The 13,378-nt window shown below is 41.0% G+C and overlaps 1 long non-coding RNA gene across 1 annotated transcript in view; it reads right to left on the minus strand.

Annotated features, from left to right (window-relative positions):
* Positions 1–11,457, minus strand: part of LOC123949429 — a 50,911-nt gene extending 39,454 nt beyond the window's left edge. Inside the window, exon 1 of the long non-coding RNA XR_006820050.1 lies at positions 11,343–11,457. This is a non-coding gene — a long non-coding RNA (uncharacterized LOC123949429). The remainder of the gene's footprint in view (positions 1–11,342) is intronic.
* Between the last annotated feature and the right edge of the window lie 1,921 nt (positions 11,458–13,378).

Consider the following 13,378-nt stretch of genomic DNA (forward strand, 5'->3'; position numbering starts at 1 on the left):
ACTGTCAAGAAGACAACTTCAATAGATAATTAAAATAACAAAAGTAGCAAAGCAAAGTCAAACACAGACATCAACTCTTAGGGGACTCTCCCAGAGAAACAAAGTTTTAAAATAAATAAAAATGTTTACTCATTCATATTCTATATTACTGTATTTTTGCTATTAACCCAGAGAATATTTTTATGTCAGTATTCTAAATTTAACCCGATGCCATCATTTCTTAAGTATTATACCATTTAACCTTTCCAAGTGAAAGGGTTGTCTTTTAATGGAAAATACTCATTTCACATTGATGACAGAACATAATGTCCTTGGCTTAGCTACTCTCCAACAACACAGGTCCTTTTTTGTACAGTATGCTTAGCTATATGGTAAGGCTAGAATACTACAAATTTATACATGGAATCAAAGTCTGAAGTTATCTATACTAACTAGAGATGTTTAAAAACCATAACCTCAACTTAACATATCAATTTTCTTAAAATTACAATCATTGAATTCTTGGATAAAATTCAATGATTATTCAGAGAATGGGAAAAAATTGAAAAAAGTTTTTATAAGATGTCTCAGGATTTGAATGAATATACTGAACACCATTTGAAAATTGGCCCAACCATAGTTTTAAGCAAAGAAACATTTATTAAGGGGTGATTTTGAATTTGTTATTGTTTGAGGCAATAATATAATAAGTCAAAGAAATCTTGATTTTAATATAGCTAATGCAATTACAATACATTGAGAATAAAAATTCATCTATTATGAAAAGTAAATATTATAGATAATAATTTTAAAGAATTCATGTAAACAGAAACAACTATTTTTAGGTTAAACTAATTGTACTCAAAACTCAAATATAACAATTTTATTTGGAATTAAAGTATAAACCAGGTATATAATAAGAGAACACTCAACAGAACAATGCTAAAAGACAGTACTGAGAAAAAAATGTAATGTTATCAAAATGTTGTCAGATAAATCAATGTTCCTTTTCAAAAGAATGTGCATAGTAATTGCTGTGTGCATTAAATGTAATAATACAGAAGTTCTACACAATTTGTGTCATGGTTTAAAAAAATGATTATGTCATTATTTCCAAGATTTGAACCTAGTCATAATATAAGAAATCAGGTGAAGCTACTTCTCTATTTTGACTTCTAAATTTATATGTTGCATTAAGAAAGTCACTTTTAAAAGAATACGCATGGGGTGCTTGGGTGGTTCATTCAGTTAAACAGCTTCTGCCTTTGGCTCTGGCTCAGTCATGATCCCATGATCCTAGGGTCCTAGGATTGAGTCATTCCCCCCTCTACCCTCGTTGAGCTCCCTGCTTAGCAGAAGAATCTACTTCTCCCTCTCCCTCTATCTCTCCCCCCACTGCTCATGCTCTCTCTCCCCCTCACTTTCAAATAAATAAATAAAATTGTTAAAAATCATAGCAACAATAAATAAAAGAGGGTGCCTGAGTGGCTCAGTGGGTTAAGCCGCTGCCTTCGGCTCAGGTCATGATCTCAGGGTCCTGGGATCGAGTCCCACATTGGGCTCTCTGCTCAGCAGGGAGCCTGTTTCCTCTCTATCTCTCTCTCTCTGCCTGCCTCTCTGCCTACTTGTGATCTCTCTCTGTCAAATAAATAAAATCTTTAAAATAAATAAATAAATAAAAGAATGATTACACAAAGACAGTCAGACATCCAACCTCAGATACCTGAGTTCAGTTCCCCTTACTGTTCTTGAAAGTGTATGTTTCAAATCTTTACCACTGTCTTCATAGGCCTTACTCTCAGCAAAAACAAACAAAACAGAACACAAAGAAAACAATAGTTCAATTTCATATAAAAGTAAAGGTCACCAGGCAGAAACCTCCAACTCCCCTCTCCTCTAAAATAACTCTAGGCATTGCCTCCTTTGTTCCTCCCAGAGGCAAACTACTCTGCACCTTCCACACACTCCCAACCCGCATCTCCAACACCCTTACCACTCCCTCTCCTCCTCGAAGACCACACCTCACCAGCAATCCTGAAGGCCCCTCCAGCCTCCTCAGGACCTTTCTATTAAAACTTATCTATTAAAACCTCCAGTATGCTTCCAGGCTGGAAGAGAAAGGGCCCAGAAGCAGGCTAGGTAGCCTCAACAACCACCAGACTCTGTCTGTGAGGCAGGAAGAGAAAGGAAAAAGAGGAAACCCTTACTACCTATCAGCACTATACCTACAGAAGCTGATTTGAACTTGAGGCCAGCCTGTGAGATATTATTAAATGTATTTTCCAAATATGAAACCAAGCATAAAGAGGCTACGTAATTTGCCCAAAGTTACACACAGTTTGTAAGTTTCAGTGCCAGAACTTTAACCCAGGTCATCAGATTCCCTAAACCCATGCTCTGTACCATGCACCGCACCCTACTGTCCCAGCAGGATGCTGGTGAGTGTGCAAAAGGAGGCACAAAGGCCATCCCAGCAGTTCCTCACATGCTACACTAGAGAAGCAGCAGAAATTTAAAAGTATCCAAGACAGCCGGCCCACTCTTGGCATTACAGTGCAACACATGCAACGATGTGTTGTTGTGGGTGTTTCGTGGCAGTGAATCTTGCCAAGGATCTTCTTTATCTCCTAGTGACATGGCAGTTCCTCAAATATCCCTCGACAAAATCACCTGCTTCTGTTACTAACCTACTTCTCCCCTTGCATTTACTGACAAAGTCTCAGTATAGTTTTTCCACTGGTCTTCATCCCTCAGCTTCCACTGGGGTCTCAGCTCATTGTCTGTCAGTCTTCTGCTCACACACTCCTGAACTAAAGCCCAATGATAGGCATTTAATTGCCAAATCCAGGGGCCTTTTCAGTCTTCCCACCACCTACTTCTCAAAAGTTCTAAGGAAGACTTTCTCCTGGGTACTACTAGGTCCTTCCTTGGATTTCAAGAGATCACTCTTCCCTGGTTCTTTGTTTCAACCTTTGATGGCTCAGTCTGGGTCACCAATGCAATCTACTTCTTCCTCCATCCTTCAAATGCTGGCTTTCCAACAACCTACCCTGTGTCTATATGACTTTTTTCCTCAAGTTCATCCCCTTAGGGCATCTCATCCACCTGATGACTTCAAAAAAATATGATAAGTTAATTTCTAGAACTCTAATTTTTGCCCCAATTTCTTTCTCTTTTTTTCTTTTTTTTTAAAGATTTTATTTATTTATTTGACAGACAGAGATCACAAGTATGCAGAGAGGCAGGCAGAGAGAGAGGAAAGGAAGCAGGCTCCCTGCTGGGCAGAGAGCCCGACATGGGGCTCTATCCCAGGACCCTGGGATCATGACTTGAGCCGAAGGCAGACACTTAAACCACTGAGCCACCCAGGCGCCCCCCAAATTCTTTCTTAACTTTCATATTCATATCTTCAAAAACAGCAGAATTTGCAGCCCAGCGAGTCCAAAACCAAATTCACCTTTTTCCTCCTCCCAATGCTCTTCTGTCCCTTGTATTCATCTTGTTTTCAAACTACAGGCTTAAGTTCCACACAATGTTCTCCCTTCTACAGAAACCTCCACTTCTGAATGAACACACCTACCAAAAGTTCCAACCAAGGATGTCTCCTAGTTGGTGGGTGCTTGTTTTCCTGTTTGTGGTTTGTTTTGGGTTTTATTCTGTTTTGGTTTGTTTATCTTCTTCATTGATTCTGTCTTAAATCAGACATTCCACATTTCTTACCTGGACCAATGCAATGGCAGAAGCTCCCAATGGGAACCAGACTCCAGTCTTCATTCCTCAATCCTACTGACAGAATTCTCTTGCTGAGAAACAAAGCTAATCTCAGTAGATACTATTCTTATATTAATGGCATTATAATAAGGTACAACTATGCAGATGAAACCATAAGACTAAAAATACATTCCTCTGTATAGGGAGTAGGCTCTGGCCATAATGATTAATATTCCAAATATCTGAATTATGAATGAACTAAGGTGTATTCACTACGAGACTCAAGACATCCTAAGGGCAGTGTCCTGAGGCCATCCTCATACATACATGTTCAAGTTAATGTTTAGAAAACAAAGCACTCCCCCAAGTCAGCCCAGGAGTGTGCCCAGCCAGGGGGTCAGTTAGGAACTACATTGGGGCTTAAGATAAAAATAGGTCCGAGTCTCCGGCCCTGAAAGGCCACTTGGTTAGGAGAAGGAATCTCTATTATACAAGTTGGACTATGTTTGTGTTTCACGTTGTTTCTAGGATTACTGGCCTCTGTTCTTCCCTACTCAAGAATAATGTTTTGAAGATTATAACATGTCCCAGATTAAGAGAAGCAAGGAAAGGTCTTCGCTGTATGCTTAAGTGGATTGCTGAGGACCAGAGAGGTCGTAGACATAGGGAACAGAGAGAAGGAATCCCAAGGTGAAATTCAGAGACGGTGATTCAGGAAATCTTGGCCTAGTAACTTTATCCCACAAGACATCCCTTTCCGGTGCCAACTTTGGAGCTCTCAAATTTGTTTACTACTAACAGGACAGTAGGTGTCCCCTCACAATTGATTTCCTACTACTTTTAGTTAAAGTCAGGATTCTTCAATTAGGGGTGCCTGGGTGACTCAGTTGTGTCTGCCTTTGGCTCAGGTCATGCTCAGTGGAGAGTCTGTTTCTCCCTCTGTCCCTCCCCCTGCTCATGTTCTCTCCCCCACTCTCTCTTTTACATAGATTAATAAAATCTTAAAAAATAAAAATAAAAAAAGAATTCTTGGGGCATCTGGGTGGCTCAGCTTGTTAAGAGACTGTCTTCAGCTCAGGTCATGATCATGGAGTCCCAGGATCGAGTCCAGCATCGGGCTTCCTGCTCAACAGGGAGTCTGCTTCTCCCCTCCTCATACTCTCTCTCTCTCTTCCTCTCTCATTCTCTCTCTCAAATAAATAATAAAAATAGAGAGAAAGAAAGAAAGGGAGAAAGAATTCTTAAACACACAATCCTTCTCAAACTGGACTGAACTTACTTCACCTCCTACCAATACCCAAAAGTATCCAAAAAGCATGTAGAACTTATCAGTCTCCGTCAACAAAGAGTTGTCAGCATCGCCTATGCACCGTCATGCCAGCAGCCCCAAAATGTCATATGAAGGTCACACGGAACACGCTGCTCTTTCCGGATGGATAGTTAGCTGTCTTCCCAGTCTGGCATATTCTCCTCATCCCTCAGAAGCTATCCGTCACCTCTTTCCCAAAACTTCCCTTGACCCCGGACTGAAGGGGCCCCTTAATGCCTCCATGCAACTTTGCTTATTACTCTATCATTGCCTCGCCCACATGGCATTGTAATTATTTGTATACTGAGGGTTAGGATGGCAGCATATGAATTTGACGATCACATAATTCAGCCGGGATAGCACAAACCTAAAGGTAATGTGTTAAATTCGTTTATCCTTGCCTGGAAAAAGTTAGATCGTGACTGAAGGAAGTTGTTTTTGGACTCATTCAAACTGTGTGTTTGCTTTTGTTTGATTTGTTTGTTTCCCTGTGTACCTATTTACACACCACTATATTTAGGCCAAGAAAACTGTACCTAAGAGAAAAATGCACCACTCCTGTTCTCTTGGAGTTTACTATCTAGGTAAGAGGCTTTTCTAACTGCTTTAGCAAAGGCACAAATCAGAAGAAGATGGGGCTGTGCTAGGAGAGGTTGAGTGGAAAGCCTGAAACCATCCAACTCAGTTCCTGCTCACCCTCTATGAGGGCCAAACCACAGAACCCTGAAGCCAAACCACAGAACCCTGGAACTCTACGGAGCACCATTTGAAAGAGTAAGAGGCATATATATCAACCCAAATCAGATAATAAATATGCAATTATTTACTATAAACTGTAAAATGGCATACTAATTATGGTTGTTGTTTTATAGACTGCAAAGTGTTCTTGCAGTCTTAAGTCAACAGAGTATGTATAAGAATATCATGGGGCACACCTGGGTGGCTCAGTTGGTTAAGTGTCTGCCTTTGGCTCAGGTCATGATTCCAGGGTTCAAGTCCCACACTGGGCTCCCTGCTCGGCAGGGAGTCTGCTTCTCCCTCTGCCTACCACTCCCCCTGCTTGTGTGTGCGCTCACTCGCTCTCTCTCTCTGACAAGTAAATAAATAAAATCTTTTAAAAAATAAGAATATCATGGGAAGAAGGACTGCATGAAAAGAAGGGGAAACACTGGGGGAAGAAGTAAAGAAGAGACTCAGAGACAGAAAGTGTAAAGAGGAATATCACCCATGCAAAAATTAGACACTAAGGCTGACCAGTATGGGTACCTCTGTGTAGCAACTGTAGCATCAGAAGAAATAACAGTAACCATATATAGGGCACTCCTGTAAGTCAGGGACTGGGCAGAGCCCAAAGCATCCATCATCTCATCCTTACAGCAACCTTGAGAAATGCTATTGGTTCCCCATTTTACAGATGAAGAAAATGGGGCTTGAAAGGTTTAGGAATGTGTCCAAAGTTAACTAGTAAATTAGAGACAGGACTCAGATTCTGGGCTATCTGAGGTCAGCGCCTAGACAGGTAACAAACTTCAAAATCTTTTGTTTATGACAAGACATGTAACTCATGTGCCCGCAATGTGGAAGAACAGCACATTCTGATTTACCAGGAACACTCCAGGGTTACATCTGTTTCCCAGTGTAATTATTAATAACACTCCCTTTCACCCTCAGAAGTGTCCCATTTTAGACAAAAATGGTCATAGCCAACCGGCCACAATGCCAGAGTGAAATGTGTCGACAAGATTTTCCAGGCCCAGTGCAAAATAAAAATGTGAGGCCTTTTGCTCAAAAAGCAGGGGGAAATGTGTTATTAAAGATACTGAAATAGGGGCACCTGGGTGGCTCAGTTGGTTAAGCCTCTGCCTTCAGCTCAGGTCATGATCCCAGGGTCAGGGGATTGAGCCCTGCATTGGGCTCCCTGCTCAGCAGGAAGCCTGCTTCTCCCTCTCCCTCTCCCCGTGCTTGTGTTCCCTCTCTCATTCTCTCTCTCTGTCAAATAAAGTCTTTAAAAAAAAGAGGTATTAAAATATAAAGCTTTTCTCTTTCTTTCATATATTAGCTCTACTCACACTCTACTATCCCAGTGGACTTCACTTGTAAAACACAAGTTCAAAGATAAAACTAGCACAAATTTCAAGACAGTGTTAGCAGAGTTCTAAACCAAGTTCCAGGTCCTTCTGAGTACGAAGCCCAGAGCAAAGCGCACAGCATGCACACCCATGAAGCTGGTCCTGCTCTGCCCTTCTTCTGTTCACTCAGATGGGTCTGGGAAGACATCCTGATCTTGGTATGGCCTATGATTTCACAAGCACTGCACAAAATTCTGTGGAAAAACACACAAGTAAAATATGGGCCTGTCCTCAAGAAGCTTACATTCTAATAGAATGAGACCAAAGTAAACACATACATGTATAAGTCTCCTTTGGTGCAGGGAAGAAGAAACTACAAAGCAGTGAGCACTGTAGCCTGGCATGGGGTAGGGGGGACAGCAGAGAGGACAGGATTATGAAGTTTCCTCAAGGAATGGAGCCCTGAAAGCCCAGTGGGAATACAAAAGGATAGAAGGGCTAGTAAGAAACAAAAGAAGCCAGAGATCCCATGGGAAGCGAGAATCACTCTATATACCAGCTATCTGTGGGGTGGGAAAGTTGTTCTCGCTTTAAAAAATGAAAGGGTTGGAAATGAGAACAGAAAGGAATTAGAAGTATAAAAGATCTTAGGGGTACCTGGGTGACTCTGTCAGTTAAGCATCTGACTTAAATGCTCAGGTCTTAATCCCAGAGTCCTAGAATAGAACCCCAGTCAGGCTCCCCTTAGCAGGGACTCTGCTTCTCCTTTTCCTTCTCCCTCTACCTCTCCCCTGGTTCATGATCACATGCTCTTTTTCTTTCTCTCTCAAATAAAATTTTTAAAAATCTTTAAAAGAAAAAGAAGTATAAAAGATCTTAGTATGAAAAGTTTTCCCCTTCAGGTCATATGATCATTTCATCAAGAGAAAAAATACCATTTTGTTTGATTATTTATGGGCTTGTAAGTCAAAAATGTGTTCTCGATAAAACTAAAAATACATTTTCTATCTCTTCATAATAAAAATAAGAGTTACCCTTCCTGCATGTTAATGGCTGAAACAAGGACAGAAATCTAAAACAATGACTAATCTAACAAATATTTACATTTGACTTAGAAATGCACTACCAGATTTTTTACAACAAATGTATCCCTTATTTAATACTAGTGCTAACTTTTTTTAAAAATCACTTTTATGGTTTGTCTACATTTCTGATCAGTCCTTCAAGATGGACTCCTAGAAAAAGAATCGCCAGGCCAAAGAGTTTGAATATTTTTAAAGCTTGGTATATTATTAGCTTACGTTAAAGTTAGAACTAGATTGACTACATCAACAGAAGGTGAACAAGTAATAATACATGCATATTCAGTGTTACTATAAATAATAATGAAAAAATAAATACTCAGAAAAGAAAATCTAAAAGTGTACTACAAGTAGATCTGAGGCTTTCAATGATTATGATTAAAAATAAGTCAGGGTAAACTTTTGTTTAGGATGACAGGCCAATTAGTGTGTTTGTGTGTGTGTGTGAACATGTTTGTGCATAAGTACTGGATGTACGTGCACAAAATAATGGACAAAGAAAAATAAAAGTGGAAGAGTCCATAATTTCTGAATGAAATAAGAAGAATGAAATCATTAAATGAACTACTTGTAAATAGGTACATATAATTAATTTACTTTATACCTCCCACAATTTCTTTTTTTTCCTTTTTTTTAAGATTTTATTTATTTATTTGTCAGAGAGAGATCATAAGCAGGGGAAGCAGCAGGCAGAGAGAGAAGCAGGCTCCCTGCTGAGCAAAGACTCCAATGTGGGGCTTCATCCCAGAACCCTGGGATCATGACCAGAGCCAAAGACAGATGCTTAACCAAACTGAGCCACCCATGTATCCCCTCCCACAATTTCTTACCCAACTCTATCTAGCAATAAGTTTTCAATTTTAATAATCAAGTGCTAAGGTTAGAGGAAAAACGCATATATTAAATAAAGATCAACAAATTAGTTTTTGATGTAGATTAGGTTAGATCTCTATTTCTACAATTCAGGACTCTGCACAGTACTTTTTTCATATACCTCTAGAAAGAAGTAACTAATACAGTTTAAGAAGTGGCTCAGATTTTTCAAAAGTCAAAGAACTTTGTCACCAATGAAGTTTCATGAAAGGCAAATCTGAAGCTATTAAAAGTCAAATCTCCACCTCACATCAGTCAGAATGGCTAGTATCAAAAAAACAAGAAATAACAAGTGTTGGTAAAGACATGGAGGAAAGGAAACCCTCATGCACTGTTGGTGGTAATGTAAATTTGTGGGGCCCTTTTGGAAAACAGTATGGAAGTTCCTCAAGTAATTAAAAATAGAAGTATCATATGATTCGTAACTCCAGTTCTGGGCATTTGCCTGAGGAAAATGAAAACACCAACTCAAAAAGATATATGTACACCTATGTTTGTTGCAACATTATTTACAGTATGTAAGCAACTTATGCATCCATCTATAGATGAATTGATCTAGAAGATGTGGTATGGAATAGAATATGAAATTCACAATGGAATATTACTCAGCCATTAAAAAGCATTAAATCTGGTCATTTGTGACAACACAGATAGTATTATGCCAAGTGAAGTAAGTCAGACAGAAAGACACCATATAATTTAATTTACAGTGGAATCTAAAAAACAAAACAAGCAAACAACAACAAAGAAAAACAGATTCATAAATACAGAGAACAAACAAGCAGTTGCCAGCAGGGAGAGGGGTGGGAGGATAAGTGAAATAGATGAAGAGGATTAAGAAGTACACACTTCTGATTATAAAATGTCATAGAAACATACAACATAGGGAATATAGTCAATAATATTTACAATATTTACAATATTTACAATATTTACAATAAAATTGTAATAACTTTGTAAAAAAGTCAAATCTTAAAAACATGCTTTTTAGAACATTGCTGCATGGAAGTGTACAACAATCCAATTTATCACCAATTACCCATATATTCTCAAATATCTAAATATTTCCAAAGAATGTGGCCCCAGGGGCTCAGGTATACTGATTTTAATTTGAGAAGTCAACCAGAAGTCAACCTGTGTTGAAACATTGTTCTCTCCTTCTTGACATAGCAAAGAAGTGAATTCCTCTACCATAATTATAAGCAGAAAGTTTACATCTTACAGAACACTGAGCGGAAAGTTTTGGCCTTTGAAACATTTCCCTTTGGACCACGAGGGCACGCAACACGGAGGTGGAAGGAGCAGAAGGTTTGAAGATGTGAGTTAGATTGCAAAGGCTAAGAGCTCCTCAGTCCTATGCTCTCCCAGGCATCTGCGTGGAAAGGAGCCAATGCTCTTTTGTCTTTGCAACAATGAATAGAAAAAATTCAATTTCTGAGTGATGTCTCAGAAGTTTCTTTCACTCAGTTTTGCCCCTTCTGGCTCTAAAATGAATGAAACGTTTCCAGAGCAGCCTTCCAATACGTCAAGCTGAAACTTTGAAACAAAGTTCCTGCCAGTTCTTTCTATGAAATCTTGAAGTTTTTTGACACTAGTTTTATTATACTACTCTCCTGGGCTCAGTGTGAACAGAGAATCCAGAAGCTGAGCGGGGAATAAATTTAAACCCGGGATGGAGGATGGGAGTAGGAGACTGCAGAGCTAGAACAGGGTAAGCACCACAGGTGGCTTTAATAGCCAACAGCCGCTAGAGATCATAACCCCGCTGCTAGTTCTCTAGCCCCCGCCAGAATCCTATGTTTCAAAGATTATTATAACCAAGGGACTTCGCTGCCATCTAATCTGAATAATGAACTCAAGCTCTAAAGCAATCAAGGATTTTTTTTTCTTTTAACTAAATGTGCCTGAATGTGGTAAACTGACTTTAATCACCAAGCCAAAGTCTTAAAATCCCAGGGGAGGAAGAGAAGAGGGTAAAAAAATTACATAAGGCAGCCGGGGACGGGGTAAAGAGTGAGGAAAGATGGGGTAAGCAGGGATTCCGGGGACAAGAGCCTTCTCCCATTGGAGCTAACTTTTCAAGCCCGCCTATCTCCAAGGCCCTGGCAAACTCATTGCGTGTCCAGGCGTGAAACAGCCCCGCCCGGGGTCCACGTGCGGGCGAGCATAGTGTCCGTGCGCGGGTTCATGGTCCCGCGACGCTGGGAGCGGTACCCCGTCCCCAGTAGACAATGCCGCGCGCGCTTCCAGCGGCCTCTCCGGGATCCGCGCCCCGCGCCGCCCGCCACCCCCTGCCTTGCCGCGCGGGGACACACTCACCAACACCAGGAACTCCAGCGTGCCCACATAGTCCCGCTCGGTCTTCTGGAGCTCGCTGAGCATGCAACAGGCGCAGGCGAAGCTGTTTCTCCAGGTCTTGGGCGCTCTCGGCGCTGGCATCCCCGCGGCTCTCGTCGGTCACGAGGTGGGCGGCGGGACGCAAGGCTGCAGTCCTGCGCGCTATGCCGGTGCCGACTGGTGCCCCGCCCCGCGCCGGCCAGAGGGGAAAGTTGCTGCCTCTGAGAAGTCCGAGGAGGTATGGGCGACTTTACATGCTGGGGAGAGGCTGGGGTGTTGGGAGAATAGAGTGCGCTAGCTGGAACTCCGGCGCGGGAGGCGCGAGGCTCTGAGCAGACAAGGAGAGGGCTCCTGCCCGGGACCTGTAGGCTGAGCCCCATGGCTCTGGCCTCACGCGGCCGGGGCTGGAGGAGAGGCAGCTCCGACAGCCACAGCGGTGACTTGGACATTCATCAAATGCTTTGTATCCATGTGACTCCGACACTTTACCCTTCGCCAAATCTCAGGAAAAAGGAAACAACCCTGGGGAAGTGTGTTGCATGCCAGCTAACTAAGCACACACACACACACACACACACACACACACACACGGAGTCAGCACTTGAGATAAAACTAATTGGAGCTAACTAAGCACACACACACACACACACACACACACACACACGGAGTCAGCACTTGAGATAAAACTAATTGGAGCTAACTAAGCACACACACACACACACACACACGGAGTCAGCACTTGAGATAAAACTAATTGGAGCTAACTAAGCACACACACACACACACACACACACACGGAGTCAGCACTTGAGATAAAACTAATTGGAGCTAACTAAACACACACACACACACACACACACACACACACACACACACACACACAGAGTCAGCACTTGAGATAAAACTAATTGGAGATTCCCAAACCCAGAGGAGGAACTCCAAGACACAGCTCCAGGGTTGCTTCTATGACTCCCGCCTATTGTTTAGCTTTAATGTGTTTTGTACAAATCCTGAAAGCAAAGAAACAAGTTCCCAAGGTTACATAACTGGATGGGAACAAAACAACCATGGTATTAACCCTCCCATCTTTGAAAAGAAACACATTGATTTTTGGTTTTGTTTGGGCACAAAATAGGTTTGCTTTTAAAAGCCCCCCAACCGAGAATAATTCACAGAGCAGATACCCTCCTGCCTGCCCTTGGAAAGTCAGTTAGCATAATAAATGAAGACACTATGGGAAAATGACAGCCCTGGCCCAAACAAACAGACTCCAGATAGAATAAGCATCCCCCTTTGCACTGTGCTGTTTTGGAGGGGTGCTTTGCATGCCTATGACTTTTTTTCAATAGCAAGATGGTATGTGAATTTAATCACAGGCAAAAATACTCGTGCCAATTTTGTTTCTAAGAGGTGCTATGATTTAACACAGTGTCACTAAATGAGCAGCTTTGTCTAAAGCTGTTATTGAGTGGTTATCAAAAGATATGTAGATACACGTAAAGGTATAGAGATACAGATATATTCTTAGGATTTGAAAAAGGAGAGAAACACAGAGCATGGCCTGATTGTAATGTGTATATTTATTGCCTTTTCTCACTTGGAAACAGAATCAGAAGCTAATGAGCACTGAACATTTACAATTCCAAGCAGAATAATCCATATATATTTTTGTCTTTATATTATCCACATTGATTTTTCAGTGTCATTTTATTCCTACTTAGAACTTGAAGCACTCCACACTAATGACATTTAAATATACTGAAGAGTGAATGGTTTTGATGAAAGAAAGTAGCATGTTAATTTTTTCCAATAGTTGAAAGCATTAGCAAAACTCTAAAAATAAAAGATATTTTCCACATTACTTACATTAAAATAATTATCAGAGATATCTTTTCAGAGCATGATGAATCCCTACATCCCTCAAAGAGCAAAGAGGGAGTGAAATATTCTTCTTTTATTAAGGGCACAGCTTTTGAATGTGTGAGGAGCTGATGGACAAGATATGATTTTCCTTTGTT

The sequence above is a fragment of the Meles meles genome, chromosome 1 (genome assembly GCF_922984935.1).
Source record: "Meles meles chromosome 1, mMelMel3.1 paternal haplotype, whole genome shotgun sequence".
Lineage (NCBI taxonomy): Eukaryota > Metazoa > Chordata > Mammalia > Carnivora > Mustelidae > Meles > Meles meles.